Genomic DNA, 12,112 nt, shown 5'->3' with positions numbered 1-12,112 from the left:
TTAAAATCAACAGCTGGTCCAAAATATTAAAAGTTTGGAGTATCATAGGCCTTCTCAGAGCATATGCTTTGTAAATATTTATACAAGTTGAAAGGGAACATCTTCCTATGTGCTAAATATATCCACTTCATAACAACTCTACAAAGTAGATATTTTTTTCTTCAGAGGACTTACATGAATTTTTCAGAGTCACACAGTAAGTAGCTTTGATGACATCATTATCAAAGGTCTGCCTAAAAACCCATGGGCTTTCAATATGAAAATTCAGAAACTTTGAGATATCTCATGATCTTAAGGGAAAAAGCTTTTAAGATATCAAGTCAATTTTGCAATAGGGACTGGAAACAAAGTTCACTGGGCCAACCAGAAGTTCACACTGTAAACTCAGGCTACACCATTGATTTGAGTAATTGGGGCCCAGTTCTAAGAGTACTGCAGATATTTCTTTGCATATACTTAAAACCTATAGGCAATACACCATGATAGAGTGCTTCCTGAAATGGAAATTCAATTGAAAGAACATCTTCATTCTCCAAACATAGAATATTTAGATAAAATATGCCAACAAAAGCTAAATATATTGCTAAGCTCAAAAGAAGGGGGAAATTCATAGGTTGCAGAAATAAAGAGAATCTCAAAGTCAAGAGGAGGAGTAATAGCCTGAAGCCACAGTGATTCAAGGTCCTGTATATAAGTTTTAGAAAATGGATAATAGGTTTCTCATGCTCACTGAGGATAGTCTATGAGATCCAGAGCCATTTGAGATGAGCAATTGCAAAGGAGTCTCTATTGCTAATATTTTTGAAAGTATATACATTCTATGGAAGAGGGACTGATTAGAAAAATTATACGTACTCATTTGAGGACCTGACTAAGAACTAGATGGGATGGGAGCCCTGGATGGGAAATGTGTCAACCATAAAAGTCAGAATCTCCATATTATAAAAAGAATTTGTCTAGAATCTAACTCTATCTTACATTTGTTTGGCAGGAACCCCAGATTTAGAAATTAGTAAAAACTGGTCCAAAAAAAACAATCCTGAGGCCCTGGCAGAAGCAAATGTGAAAATGCTTTGTAGGTGCATTTCTGTTAATCAGTACAACAGAACCCCTTCCAAAAACCACCTCTAGTAAAAAATAAACTTAGGAATAAAATCACCATTAGCACAAGCAAATCCTGAGAGAGACTCAGCAACAACATGAATAGAAAATATCAGTTGGGAAAAAGAGAATTAGAATGTAAGTGTACTTAAATATTCATTTTAGAACATTAAAAAAGAGACATGTCAGAAGACAAGAAGAAAATAGCATAAGAAAAGAAAAAGCAAAAAGAATATAATTTCTTGAAAGAAAACTTTAGCAATTAGACTAAAGTCTCAAATTATGAGTTAAACAGCAACAGTCTACAGCAGCTGAAGGAAGATAGATCAGAGTAGATCATTCAGAATTCAGGAAGAGTGATGGAGATGGGGTATACTATAAAGAGATTAAGTGATATGGACATTAGATGAGAATATTGAATATACAAATGTTAGAAAAAATGGCCATTAGACAGTATTAAAAATGATACCCACTTCAATTTTTTCTTAACTGAAGAAAGATATGAGTCCTCATACTAGAATTGCACAAACAATCCCAAGGAAGATGAATTTCATAGTGAAACTGAAGAATAAAAAGATAAGAACAAATACATTTTATAAAGTACAAAAGAGAAAAGACGTATTATCCACAAGGAAAACTAATGTCATAGTCTACATTAGTAGCAATGGAAACCAGAGTAAAAGGGAATAATATCCTCAAAATATTAAACTAAGTTGTTGTTGAAAGGTATGATAAAATTATTTGCATACAAAAGACTGAGCTTACTAATAATATTCACTGAAAGAAATTACTAAGAGGTGGACTTCACAAAAATGAATATTATTCCAGAGTGAAGGCTTGAGAAACAAAAAACAATAGAAAGTAGAGAAATTAGTAAGCGTGCAGTTAAATCAAAAAAACTATAAAGAACAAAAAAGATTATTTGGGGAAGTTTAAAAACAAGGTGAGACTAATGTAGAATAACATGAAAATGTGGGTGGAGCTGGAGTTAAAGCATTCTAAATTTCTTTTTTGTCAAGAAGAGATATTGTTTAGAGTGGGACTTTATTAACATATCCATGTTAAAGAATGAAAATAAAATGCATATATATCCAAAAGAATAGATTAATTAAGGGGGAAGTTTTTGATACCTTGTAGTAAAAGAGAAATTTAAAAGCTGATAAACAGCATAGAACATAGAAAGTGCACCAAAAAATATAGAAGTAAATCCAGTTTAATAATCATAAACTGGTTAAACTTACTGATAAAAGGCAAGGAATTTCAAATTAAATTATAAGGATACATCATTCATATAATTGGTAAGAACAGATAAAAATTGTAAATAAAAGATGCATCAAGAAAAAAGAAAACTGATGTTGTATTATTAATATCAAATGTAACTTTTAAGATACAACCATTAATAGTTATAAGAAGTGTTAGTTCTTGATGATTAAAAGAATCATTCATCAGGCAAACAAAGAGTCATTTCCTATTACAAAAATAAAACTGATAAATATAAGATCAAGCAAATAACTATTGTAAAAATATACATTTTTTCTATTAGTATTTACAAGCTTGATTTATAAAGGTGTATGGGACACATTAGAGATACCAAGGGAACATTTCATGCAAAGATGTGCTCGATAAAGGACAGAAATGGTCTGGACCTAACAGAAGCAGAAGATATTAAGAAGAGGTGGCAAGAATACACAGAAGAACTGTACAAAAAGATCTTCACAACCTAGATAATCACGATGTTGTGATCACTCATCTAGAGCCAGACATCTTAGAATATGAAGTCAAGTGGGCCTTAGAAAGCATCATTACGAACAAAGCTAGTGGAGGTGATGGAATTCCAGTTGAGCTGTTTCAAATCCTGAAAGATGATGCTGTGAAAGTGCTGCACTCAATATGCCAGCACATTTGGAAAACTCAGCAGTGGCCACAGGACTGGAAAAGGTCAGTTTTCATTCCAATCCCAAAGAAAGGCAATGCCAAAGAATGCTCAAACTACCACACAATTGCACTCATCTCACATGCTAGTAAAGTAATGCTCAAAATTCTCCAAGCCAGACTTCAGCAATACGTGAACCATGAACTCCCTGATATTCAAGCTGGTTTTAGAAAAGGCAAAGGAACCAGAGATCAAATTGCCAACATCTGCTGGATCATGGAAAAAGCAAGAGAGTTCCAGAAAAACATCTATTTCTGCTTTATTGACTATGCCAAAGCCTTTGACTATGTGGATCACAATCAACTGTGGAAAATTCTGAAAGAGATGGGAATACAGACCACCTGACCTGCCTCTTGAGAAATCTGTATGCAGGTCAGGAAGCAGCAGTTAGAACCGGACATGGAACAACAGACTGGTTCCAAATAGGAAAAGGAGTACGTCAAGGCTGTATATTGTCACCCTGCTTATTTAACTTCTATGCAGAGTACATCATGAGAAACGCTGGACTGGAAGAAACACAGGCTGGAATCAAGATTGCCGGGAGAAATATCAAGAACCTCAGATATGCAGATGACACCACCCTTATGGCAGAAAGTGAAGAGGAACTAAAAGCCTCTTGATGAAAGTGAAAGTGGAGAGTGAAAAAGTTGGCTTAAAGCTCAACATTCAGGAAACAAAGATCACTTCATGGAAAATAGATGGGGAAACAGTGGAGACAGTGTCAGACTTTATTTTGGGGGGGCTCCAAAAATCACTGTAGATGGTGACTGCAGCCATGAAATTAAAAGCTGCTTACTCCTTGGAAGAAAAGTTACGAGCAACCTAGATAGCATATTCAAAAGCAGAGACATTACTTTGCTGACTAAGGTCCGTCTAGTCAAGGCTATGGTTTTTCCAGTAGTCATGTATGGATGTGAGAGCTGGACTGTGAAGAAAGCCGAGCGCTGAAGAATTGATGCGTTTGAACTTTGGTGTTAGAGAAGACTCTTGAGAGTCCCTTGGACTGCAAGGAGATCCAACCAGTCCATTCTGAAAGAGATCAACCCTGGGATTTCTTTGGAAGGAATGATACTAAAGCTGAAGCCCCAGTACTTTGGGCACCTCATGGAAAAGGCTCTGATGCTGGGAGAGATTGGGGGCAGGAGAAGAAGGGGACGACAGAGGATGAGATGGCTGGATGGCATCACTGACTCGATGGACATGAGTCTGAGTGAACTCCGGGAGATGGTGATGGACAGGGAGGCCTGGCGTGCTGCGATTCATGGGGTCGCAAAGAGTCCGACATGACTGAGCGACTGAACTGAACTGATGGGGCGCATTGCCCATCAAAGAGAAAATTTAACTTATACTCTTTATCCTGTAAGCACTGTTCCACAGGAAAGGAAACAAGAGAAAATTTCCCAAGTTGATTCATGTAGCTATCCTAACTTTGAAGACAAGAACAGTCCTAGAATGTACCATTGAGAGTAAGCTCTTGATAGTAAACATAAATGCAAATTTCATAAAACATAAGAAAACTGAACCTACTCATTTATTATTCTTTTAAAAATATATCATAATCAAAGAAGTGTTTATTCCAGAAGTTCAGGGATATAGTAACATTAAGAAATCTGCAGGGTAGTTTGCCATATTAACAGATTCATGAAGAAATATCAGATAAGCCAGTCCAGGTTCAATGCATGATACAGAGTACTCGGGACTGGTACACTGGGATGACCCAAAGGGATGGAATGGGGAGGAAGGTGAGGGGGGTTCAGGATGGGGCACACATGTACATCCGTGGCTGATTAATGTCAATGTATGGCAAAACCAATACAATATTGTAAAGTAATTAGCCTCCAATTAAAGTAAATAAATTTAAACTTATATTAAAAAATAAATGAAAATGAAGAGAGAAAAAAAGAAATTCAACAGATGCAGAGAAGTCATTTGATAAAAAAAATAAACCACTCTTTGTGGTTACATACAACACGTAGCAAACTGTAAGAGAAAGAGAAGTTCCTTAACTTGATTAGGAGGATCTAACAAATGTGCACAGTGAACACCACACTTACAACGTCGAATCTGTTCCTCTAAAGTCAGAAATGCATCTGAGGTACCCACTGTTGTTTCTATCCATTACTGAACCAGAGGTCTCGGACAATACAGAGAAGTAAGAAAATAAAAAGGAAGAATTAGGATCAGATTAGGAGGGATAGAATTTTCTATCAGTGGACAAGTTATTAAAACAATTATTTGAGATACTTTCTAAGTTAGAAGATCAATATTAGGAAATCTAATTGAGGGTGAGGAGAAGGGGCAGTGTTCAAGACATGGCTTTCATTGTGTAGGCATATAATGGCCTAAACACATCCCCGTTCCCATTCCTTCAGCAGAGCTGGATTTAGTTTGATTACTCTATGTTGTCTGTCATTTTTTGTGATAGATTCTTTGGTCGGATTTGCTGCGTTGACCACTGAATTGTACCTTTCCAAGATACATTTCTTTCTGTTCTTTCACTTCCAGATGTAGAGTATAAATGCAACATAGGCTAGGGATATTCTGATATATTTACTGCTACTCATTGAGTTCCAATCAGTGAATGATTTGGAAACAGCTTACCAGCTTGAATCTGGACCCTGCCACTAAAAGAACTATGTGACTGATCAAAATCACTTAAATTTTCTGGAAGTCAGTATCCTTACCAAGTGGAAATGACACCACACCTCACTCTCAGGGATCTTGTAAGCCCCTAATGAGATAATGTATGTGAAATTGTTTTGTAAATTGTAAGGTCCTTGGTAAATGTCTGGTATGTTACTTGCTTATGAGTTTAGGAAGGTCACTTGGCAGAGGCAAGTATATATATCAGGTATATATATCAGGTATTCTCAAATTCTGATATATATACCAGAATTTAACGTTCCAGCTAATATATACTTTCAGCTAACACGCTGGAGGATTTCAGGTCTCTATATTCTCCAGCCAAAAGAATTTTACCAAACTTAATAGGAAACTCAATATTTTTAGGTTTCCCTTTCGATGATTAAGGACAGATGCTTTTATAACACATTTTATCCCACCATGAGGCTTCAGGCTGAGGACCCAGAGAGTGAAGTTTATTTGCTCTGATAGCTGAACTGATTGAATGACTGTCACAGCTGGGGCAACAGGTAGGGGGAAGACAACACTGTCCCAAAAGGGAAAAGGAAATAGATATTTAAGAACACGGGGATCTAATTACTACAGACCGAGGTGGCTCATTGAGTGGGAATACTTTTTTTCCTCCTCTTGGAAATGACTTTATCCTTCTCCTGTTAGAGTTTCTTATCTTTTTGGTGGCCAGGGGAATATATGCCTCTTCCAAGTGACCTTCCTAAACTCGTAAGCAAGTAACATACCAGACATTTACCAAGGACCTTACAGTTTACAAAGCAATTTAACATACATTATCTCATTAGGGGCTTACAAAATCCCTGAGAGTGAGGTGTGGTGTCATTTCCACTTGGTAAGAATACTGACTTCCAGAAAGTTTAAGTGATTTTGATCAGTCACATAGTTTATTTAGTGGCAGGGTCCAGATTCAAGCTGGTAAGCTGTTTCCAAATCATTCACTGATTGGAACTCAATGAGTAGCAGTAAATAAGATATCAGAAGCCATCTGTCTGTAGGTAATAGATTTTCTGGGAGTCTGGGTCTCTGCCAAGAACAGAGGGTTCAGGATATTGTGTTTAGGAGCTGTCCCATGGATTTCACTAACTGCAAAGGGCTTGGATTTGGGTGTCTTGAATTCTAGTCTTGACTTGTCTACTGTGTTTGGGATCTTGGGCAATTTATTAAATCTCTCCCATCATAGTTTTTCTATTCATTAAATGATTACCCTAATGACATCAGAGTTGCTGTGAGTACAAAGTAAATTAATAAACAACATCTTAGAAAGCTTAAAGTGAAATATGAAAGAGAGAAAAATATTATCCTGGTCAATAATAATGTAGTAAACAGCAAGGCAAGCTTTAGTTTCTGTTAACCTTTTGAAGTCTGTTCACTGGCCCCTCAGGTAAATATTGAAGACACTAACTGATATTGCATGTAAATTATTTTTGTAATTAGAAAAAAACACAAAGACATATCAGTATTAAAAAATCATCCCCATTTCTAATATTAGCAATTGATATAAGGTAAGAATTTAAAGTCTCCTACCCTCCCCTTCCCTCCACCTTCCCTATTGCCTCTTACTTGGACTCCAGAATTAGTCACTGTGGACTGTTTCTTGCTTCATTTCCTTTGGTTTCTTGATTTTCATGAATTGTACTCCTCTGAGAAATGATATTGTCCTGCAAATAGTGACCATACCTTAGAATCGCACAGAGCTTTATGGTTTTTGAAGCAGTTGCTTGAGTACTGTCCTGAACCACCAAGGAGCCCATATGAAGTGTTCATTATGGCTCTATTTTGCAGACCAGACAGGTAAGTATGATGAATATTTATTGAGTATGACTATGAGTCAGATACTGGGTAGGCCATGGGTGATTGAAGTCGAGTTCTAAAGGAATCATCGTTTAGGGAGGGGGATAAACATGATGTATGTAACTATATCTCCATGAAACAAATCTGTACAAAGTACAGGAAGATTGGAGAAGAACAAGTGAACTTATTGTGCCTGGGCCTGGAAGTAAAGAAAGCTAGGGAATATTTTATATAGGCGATTCCAATAACGCACAATTTGTTGAACGATATTTCAAACCAGAGAAGCAGTGCTTAGTCAAGGTCACAGCAATAGAAATGACTCAAACTCATTTACAGAGGCTCCAAGTCCAAAGTTCTCCTTTCTCCCACACTTTGCCGTACAGTTTATGGCTTGCGCGTTCAAAGTAGGCATGTGTTATATAATGTTTAACTAGAGTTAAAGCAATTTCCTAGCTTCAGAGACATTTATAGTTGAGAGACAGTATAGTCAACTGAGAAATGTGATTGTCCAAATGGATTCTAAAGTTCATAGGATGACTAATTACTGTGAGAATAACCTTGATGTACCAAGGTGTGTACAATGCAAAATGGGAAAGTAAGTAAAGTTTGCTTTTGGAATATTTTCCTTCAAAACCATTCAGGATTTCTGCATCCTCTTGCTGTCTCTGGCTTCTCAGAGGCCCTGCGATGATATCACACCCAGGGCTGCCTGGGCCGGTCCTTAATTTATCCACTAACACTGGACCAGCCAGTGTCTCATAGTGATACTTACCAGGTTACAGAGGAATCTAGTGCATGTTACCTGCTGGGATCAGTAACTAGTAACTGTTTGAGGTGATTTCATGGAGCTAATGTTTAGTCCATTTTAGCATGGGATTTAGAGACACTGCAGTTCTTAACTCAGAGATGGCTTTCTAAAGGTGCAGTCTGAGAAGTTGTGGTCCCTGGGGGAGGAAATATTTGTGGCTGGCAGTGAAGGACTAGAAACTACCAACTCTGCATATACATGATGCTGGCTATCTCAACTTCAGAAGTGACTGACTGTGCTCAGGGTGTTTGTTTTCCATGCTGGAGTGACTGGGTATTTTGCTGGGGAAGAGGAGGGATGGCCTTGTTTTTCTAAGACAAGAATGACAAATGGTGTGCTCAGCCCACGGGACTGCTCCCCTTGTATCTTATCACCCCTGTGGCAGGAAGGAAGAAGCCTGCTGGGGTTGAGGGTTTGGGCAGCACCACCTCCAGTTTCCTGTTTGTGGGGTTGCCATGGCAGCAGGGGACAGGTAGCAGGGAAGAGCACTGGCTGCCAGAGAAAGGGTAGCTTGGAAGGCAACAAGTCTAGAAATCAAGGGGGGAAAATGCCATCCCTACACATGTCCTGTGTGTTTCAGCCAACAGGCACTATTATTTGGACTACAAGAGCTCAAAGGCCCTCCTAATGGAAGCATTCAGTGACTTCATAACTATGAAGACAAGGGGCCAGAATGGGTGGTAGTGGGGTGTTGTTCCTGAGAGAACCAAAAGTTTAGTCGGTCTTTGCTTCTCCACATGACACCCTTTTTGTTTCCAGACCTTCATATCTCCATGGTAACCTGCATGGACCATCGCTGTGCCTGTTGTTTACTACTCTATTATAGCACTTAGCACAGCCCCTGACACAAAATAGGAAATCAATAAATATTGTTGGATAACCTTTGGGGCTATCTACTTGAAGTGAAATCTTATTAAACAATTTACTTGTTTGCCATCTAAAAATGATTCAGACTTACAGTTGGATTAACAAATATACAAATAAAACTTGTGCATAGGAAAAAAGCCTATAAGGAAGTAAAAGAATAATAACAACCCAGGATATCTGAATATATTTATATTTCTCTTTCTTCCTTTTCCACTTTATATAATCAAAAGTATGTGAACTTTTATAATGAAAAAACCTTTAACAAACTTTAGAAATCCTTGTGTTGGAATCCGTCTATTTACTGGCTTCTTATAAGGTTTGGGTGGGCTAGAGCCGTGTGCAGGTTTATATTTACATATGTGTACATGTCCATCTGTGTACACATGTGCCTAATATATATGTACTCGTATGTATATGTATGGACATTGCTTCAATAGAGATGTTGACTCAGTCTTCAAAAGTTCATTGACACAAAATAAGAAAGGGAATGTACTTGCTAAGTTCTTCTAGAAAGAGAGCATTATGTAATTCCTTTTAGGAAATTTGCAGAAATGATCCCCCACCTGATTAATTCTATAGCTTCCTCTCTTCCCAGGCCCATCTCCCCATTAGTTTCTCATATCCTCCACTCCTGAATCACTTGACACTCTCTAATGAGGCTAAGTCTTGCCCATCTGTGAGTCTTTGCAAACATCCCACCTAGAAAACAACCCTCACTTAAGATACAGCTTACAAAGTGTTACATAACATGTAAAAACCTTTCTGACTCCCTTCCCAACCCTAAACCTCACTTTTATGAACAACTGATCCCCCTTCTGCTGGGCCCTTCTCGCACCAGCAGGAGTGTCCTCATCACAGGACTGCAACCCTGAACTCTGCTGATTTGTGAATAATTCTCCCTGAACTCTGCTGATTTGTGAATAATTCTCCTTCCATTTGACTTTGGCTCCCTGAGAGTGCATAGCAGGTCTGAGTGCCAGGACCCAGCACAATCCTTGGCACCTAGAAGGTCTTCAAAAGGTGTTTGATGAATGAAAGAATATTTCTGACCACAATTTGCCAGTCCCAGTGATAGGCCTAAGGACAAGTGATAACACCAGTAGGAAGAAAGGGGTGAGCTGGAATGTGAGTTTAAAATTATGAAGGGAGTCAGAGAAAAACTGAGAATTCATTGCAGCCAAGCTTTGGAGATGAAAACTGACTTGCCACTTGTTTTGGATCTCCCAATGCTTAACTTCGTTGTTTTTGTCTAGAAATGTCATCTGAGATTATGCTGTTTATAGCCAGTCTATCACAAATTCTATGGTTTGATGGTTAGAACACAGAAACTAGTTTTCAAGCTGCTGTGACAATCATTGCTTGTAAAAAAACAAACAAATCAACTTTTCTCCTTGGGCTCATAAAAGAAAAACAAGTTTTGAGATGCCGCCTAATTTAGATGTAAAAATTCATGCCAAATACTCCAAGATAGTGATGATAATTATAATACTATATTCAAAATTTCACAAACATTTGTAAAGCACCTACTATGTACCAGATACTGTGCATAAATGCTGGTGTAACCTTTACCATGGGTACAGGGGCAATGGGCCTTTTCCACTATGGTGTTGCTGAGGTGGAACTGTTTCTTCCCTTATACCATCACCCTGTAGGTACCATGTTCCAAACCCAGCCTGAGAAAGGAAGGACAATTTACCCATGCCTGAAGAATTGGAGGAGGTAGGGGTCTTCCTTCTTCTCACTGTCTCTCTAACTGGCGAGAGATGCACCAACCACAGGATTTCAGAAAAGAAAAAATAAGGTGAAACAGGTTTTACAAAATCAGGGGGTAGCTCCAGAGGTAAGGAGAGAGAGAAAAGATGTTTTCATGTACTGAAGGTGGAATCAAAGGGCAGGAAGACAAGAGATCTGAGAAAATGGGACTATAAGGAGGGGAGATCAAGACAAAGGGAATGAAATAGAAGATGATAGGAAGAGAAAAATGTGTGTATGAAAACTGCGGAAGAGACAGGGAGTGAGCGGAAAAACAGACTATGTACATGGAGAAAGAGGGGTGGAGAAGCAGTTACTTCGCTGTATCTGGGTCGTGTGTTCCTCTTTAAGAACAAGGAGTCTCCTTCCATTTAGACTTCTCTGGTGCTTCGGGGCTTCTCTGGTGGCTCAGATGATAAGGAATCTGCCTTCAATGTGGGAGACCTGGGTTCAATCCCTGGGTCAAGAAGATCCCACGGAGAAGGGAATGGCTACCCACTCCAGTATTTTTGCCTGGAAAATCCCATGAACAGAGAAGCCTGGTGGGCTACAGTCCATGGGGTTGCAGAGTTGGGTACTACTGAAGGACTTACACTTTCCCTTTCCATTTAGGTTAAACCCAGTTCAAGATCCTAAGCCAGCTTTCCGTATGTGCCTTCCCACTTCACACTCCCAGGCGCTTGGTCCATTGCCTCTTACCTTTGCTGCTGCCACTCTTTGTCTTTCTTCTTGAGGCTCTGATCCTTCCTGGACTGGCCATGGTTTGGGGTGGAGATTTGTCAACCTCTCTCCATTCAACAGCTTTTTAATGACTACTCGATTCAGGGAAATGAGGGAAAGTTATCCAATTGTTCATTCACTTGCCAAATTGCAGCCTCTCAAATGCAAAATATAAATAATATTCTTCCCTTGGTATATGATTTGTTTCCAGACTAACTTCATGGCCTACCACTCATCCTTTTGCCCTCATTATCCTGGATTTCTTGCTGTTTCTCAAATAAACTGAGCGTTATCCTCCAGCATTTGGCCTTAATGCTGGTTGTTCTTTCAGCCTAGAATACTCAGGGTACACATATTTACACAGCTCTGTTCCTCAATCTGTTTATATCTCTGCTTAAATGTTTTGTTGCCGTTATTCAGTCCTAAGCTGTGTCCAACTCTTTGCGACCCCATGAACTGCAGCACACTAGGCTTCCTTGTCCTTC

At 38.6% G+C, this 12,112-nt stretch overlaps 1 long non-coding RNA gene across 2 annotated transcripts in view; it reads right to left on the bottom strand.

Moving 5' to 3' along the window:
- LOC132657463 (uncharacterized) overlaps window positions 1-7,451 on the bottom strand; it is a 47,396-nt gene extending 39,945 nt beyond the window's left edge. For both annotated transcript variants that reach the window (XR_009595683.1, XR_009595684.1), the window contains exon 1: window positions 7,250-7,451. This is a non-coding gene — a long non-coding RNA (uncharacterized LOC132657463). The remainder of the gene's footprint in view (window positions 1-7,249) is intronic.
- Between the last annotated feature and the right edge of the window lie 4,661 nt (window positions 7,452-12,112).

The sequence above is a fragment of the Ovis aries genome, chromosome 12, assembly GCF_016772045.2.
Source record: "Ovis aries strain OAR_USU_Benz2616 breed Rambouillet chromosome 12, ARS-UI_Ramb_v3.0, whole genome shotgun sequence".
NCBI lineage: Eukaryota > Metazoa > Chordata > Mammalia > Artiodactyla > Bovidae > Ovis > Ovis aries.
Note: the sequence above shows the minus strand (reverse complement) of the source record. Positions and strands in the feature narration are given on the sequence as shown.